Here is a 4,661-nt window from a genome sequence, read left to right on the forward strand (position 1 = left end):
AGGAGGTTCAATGGAATCTCTATGTTCTCTAGATGAGTATCAGATTCCTTTGGTTCCTTAGAGGGAAACTCCTTATTGATCACTGGATGTCCCAGGAGGTCTTCCTCCTTGGGATTCACGTCCTCCCCTTCTTCCTTGGATTCGGCCATGATGGTTATATCTATGGCCTTGCACTCTCCTTTTGGATTTTCTTCTGTATTGCTTGGGAGAGTACTAGGAGGGATTTCAGTGATCCTTTTACTCAGCTGGCCTACTTGTGCTTCCAAATTTCTAATGGAGGACCTTGTTTCATTCATGAAACTCAAAGTGGCCTTAGATAGATCAGAGACTAAGTTTGCTAAATTAGAGGTATTTTGTTCAGAGTTCTTTGTCTATTGCTGAGTGGATGATGGAAAAGCTTTATTATTGTTAAACATGTTTCTTCCACCATTATTAAAGCCTTGTTGAGGCTTTTGTTGATCCTTCCATGAGAGATTTGGGTGATTTCTCCATGAGGGGTTATAGGTGTTTCCATAAGGTTCACCTATGTAATTCACCTCTGTTATTGCAGGGTTTTCAGGATCATTAGCTTCTTCTTCAGAAGATGCCTCTTGAGTACTGTTGGATGCAACTTGCATTCCATTCAGACTCTGAGAAATTATATTGACTTGCTGAGTCAAAATTTTATTCTGAGCCAGTATGGCATTCAGAGTATCAATTTCAAGAACTCCCTTCTTCATAGGCGTCCCATTACTCACAGGATTCCTCTCAGAAGTGTACATGAACTGGTTATTAGCAACCATATCAATGAGTTCTTGAGCTTCTGCAGGTATTTTCTTTAGGTGAATGGATCCACCTGCAGAAGTATGCAATGACATTTTAGCCAATTCAGATAGACCATCATAGAATATATCCAGGATGGTCCATTCTGAAAGAATGTCAGAAGGACACTTTTTGGTCAGTTCTTTGTATCTCTCCCAAGCTTCATAGAGGGATTCACCTTCTTTCTGTCTGAAGGTTTGAACATCCACTCTAAGCTTACTCAGCTTTGAGGAGGAAAGAACTTGGCTAAGAAAGCCTTGACCAGCTTATCCCAGGAGTTCAGGCTATCTTTGGGTTGAGAGTCCAACCATATTCTAGCTTTGTCTCTCACAGCAAAAGGGAAAAGTATGAGCCTGTAGACTTCAGGATCTACTCCATTAGTCTTAACAGTATCACAGATCTGCAAGAATTCAGTTAAGAACTGAAAAGGATCTTCAGATGGAAGTCCATGAAACTTGCAGTTCTGCTGTATCAGAGAAACTAATTGAGGTTTCAGCTCAAAATTGTTTGCTCCAATGGTAGGAATGGAGATGTTTCTTCCATGTAAATTGGAATTAGGTGCAGTAAAGTCACCAAGAATCCTCCTTGCATTATTATTATTTTCGGCTGCCATCTCCTCTTCCTGTTCGAAAATTTCTGAAAGGTACTTGCTGGATTGTTGTAATTTAGCTTCTCTTAGTTTCCTCTTCAGAGTCCTTTCAGGTTCTGGATCTGCTTCAACAAGAATGTTCTTGTCTTTGCTCTTGCTCATATGAAAAAGAGGGACAGAAAAATAATAATAATAGGGGTCCTTTTTACCACAGTATAGAGGTCCCTGTATGAGTAGAAGAAAAGAAGAAGAAAAAATTCGAACACAGATGAAAGAGGGGGTTCGAATATGGGTGAGATGAAGTGTTAGTAGATGAATAAATAAATAGAAGGAGATAAGAGAGAGAGAGAATTTTCGAAAATAATTTTTGAAAAAGAGTTAGTGATTTTCGAAAATAGTTTTTGAAAAAGGTTAGTAATTTTCGAGAATTAAAATCAAAAATTAAAATAATTAGTTAATGAAAAAGAAATTTTGAAAAAGAGGGAAGATATTTTCGAAAATTAGAGAGAGAGGGAGTTAGTTAGGTAGTTTTGAAAAAGATAAGAAACAAACAAAAAGTTAGTTAGTTAGTTGAAACAAATTTGAAAATCAATTTTGAAAAGATAAGAAGATAAGAAGTTAGAAAAGATATTTTAAAATCAAATTTTTTAAAAAGATAAGATAAGAAGATATTTTTGAAAAGATATGATTGAAATTAGTTTTTGAAACAGATTTGAATTTTAGAATCACAATTAATGACTTGATTCACAAGAAAGCACAAGATATGATTCTAGAACTGAAAGTTTGAATCTTTCTTAACAAGCAAATAACAAACTTGAAATTTTTGAATCAAAACATTAATTGATGATGTTATTTTCGAAAATTATGATATAAGATTAAGAAAAAAGATTTTTGAAAAATATTTTTATAATTTTTGAAATTAATTAAGAAAAATGAAAAAGATTTGATTTTTGAAAAAGATAAGATTTTTAAATTGAAAATTTGATTTGACTCATAAAAACAACTAGATTTTAAAATTTTTTGAAAAAGTCAAATCTAATTTTCGAAATTTTGAGAGAGAAAAAGGGGAAGATATTTTTTTGATTTTTGAAATTTTAATGATGAGAGAGAAAAAACATGAAAAATGATGCAATGCATGAAAGTTATGGATCAAAGCAAAGAATGCATGCAAGAATGATATGAATGTCCAGATGAACACCAAGAACACTTTGAAGATCATGATGAACATCAAGAACATATTTTTGAAAAATTTTTAATGCAAAGAAAACATGCAAGACACCAAACTTAGAAATCTTTAATGCTTAGACACTAAGATTTCAAGAATGCATATGAAAAACACCATACAACACAAAACACTAAAATATGAAGATCAATCAAGAAGGTTTATCAAGAACAACTTGAAGATCATGATGAATGCAATGCATGAATGCAATTTTCGAAAAATGCAAGATGAGTATGCAATTGACACCAAACTTAAAAATTGACACAAGACTCAAACAAGAAACACAAAATATTTTTTATTTTTATGATTTTTTTATTTTTTTTGGATTTTTCAAAAATTATTTGAAAAATAAAAATAAGGATTCCAAAATTTTTAATATGAATTCCAGGAATCTTGTACTCTTATTCTAAAGCTCCAATCTGAGGGTTAGACATGGCTTAATAGCCAGTCAAGCTTTAGCATGCAACATCAGAATATACTGCTCATTACTTATTAACTTGCCTCTATGCTGATGGTTGGAAGCCCCTATCCAAAAGAATTAGACATGGCTTTACAGCCAGTCAGGCTTCAACATGCTTCATGAAACACTAGAATTCATTCTTAAAAATTCTGAGGAACATAATATATTTTTGAAAAGATTTATTTCTTTTTTTTTCGAAAACAGATAAGAAATTTTTGAAAATTACCTAATCTGAGCAACAAGATGAACCGTCAGTTGTTCAAACTCGAACAATCCCGGCAACGGCGCCAAAAACTTGGTGCACGAAATTATGATCTCAGGCAATGGCGCCAGAAACTCTGTACGCACGTCTTAATAAATCATTTTTCATTCACAACTTCGATACAACTAACCAGCAAGTGCACTGGGTCGTCAAAGTAATAAACCTTACGTGAGTAAGGGTCGATCCCACGGAGATTGTTGGTATGAAGCAAGCTATGGTCACCTTATAAATCTCAGTCAGGCGGATATAAAATAGTTATGGAGTTTTCGAACATAAATAATAAATAGAAAATAAGGATAGAAATACTTATGTAATTTATTGGTTAGAATTTCAGATAAGCATATAGAGATGCATTCTTTCCTCTGAACCTCTGCTTTCCTGCTGTCTTCATCCAATCAATCTTACTCCTTTCCATGGCTGGCTTTATGTAAGGACATCACCGTTGTCAATGGCTACTTTTTATCCTCTCTGGAAAATGGTTCAATGCGCTGTCACTGCATGGCTAATCGTCTGGAGGCATCACCCTTGTCAATGGTTGCATCCCATCCTCTTGTGAAAATGGTCCAAATGCTCTGTCACAGCACGGCTAATCATCTGAGGTTCTCGATCATACTGGAATAGGATTCACCCTCCTTTTGCGTCCGTCACTACGCCCAGCACTCGCGAGTTTGAAGTTCATCATAGTCATTCAATCCAAGAGTCCTACTCAGAATACCACAGACAAGGTTTAGACTTTCCGGACTCTCATGAATGCCGCCATCAATCTAGCTTATACCACGAAGATTCTGATCAAGAGATCCAAGAGATACTCATTCAATCTAAGGTGGAACGGAAGTGGTTGTCAGGCACGCGTTCGTGGGGGAATGATGATGATTGTCACGTTCATCACATTCAGGTTGAAGTGCGAATGAATATCTTAGAAGCGGAATAAGTTGAATTGAATAGAAAAATAGTAGTACTTTGCATTAATCTTTGAGGAACAGCAGAGCTCCACACCTTAATCTATGGAGTGCAGAAACTCTACCGTATGAAAATACATAAGTGATAATGCTCCAGGCGTGGCCGAATGGCCAGCCCCCATGAAAGTCTAAGATAGCATAAAACTGATCAAAGATGTCTAATACAATAGTAAAAAGTCCTATTTATAATAAACTAGTTACTAGGGTTTACAGAAGTAAGTAATTGATGCATAAATCCACTTTCGGGGCCCACTTGGTGTGTGCTTGGGCTGAGCTTGAATGTTACACGTGTAGAGGTCAATCTTGGAGTTGAACGCCAGTTTGTAACGTATTTCTGGCGTTCAACTTTGGCTTGTGACGTGTTTCTG

The 4,661-nt window shown here is 35.4% G+C and overlaps 1 non-coding gene across 1 annotated transcript; it reads left to right on the forward strand.

Moving 5' to 3' along the window:
• The first annotated feature begins 915 nt into the window (after window positions 1-915).
• Window positions 916-1,019, forward strand: LOC148553422 (small nucleolar RNA R71). Its single transcript, XR_015892864.1, has one exon. It is a non-coding gene; the product is annotated as a small nucleolar RNA R71 (small nucleolar RNA).
• The last annotated feature ends 3,642 nt before the right edge of the window (window positions 1,020-4,661 follow it).

Source organism: Arachis ipaensis, chromosome B7 (genome assembly GCF_059453495.1).
Source record: "Arachis ipaensis isolate K30076 ecotype BB chromosome B7, ASM5945349v1, whole genome shotgun sequence".
Taxonomy (NCBI): Eukaryota; Viridiplantae; Streptophyta; class Magnoliopsida; order Fabales; family Fabaceae; genus Arachis; species Arachis ipaensis.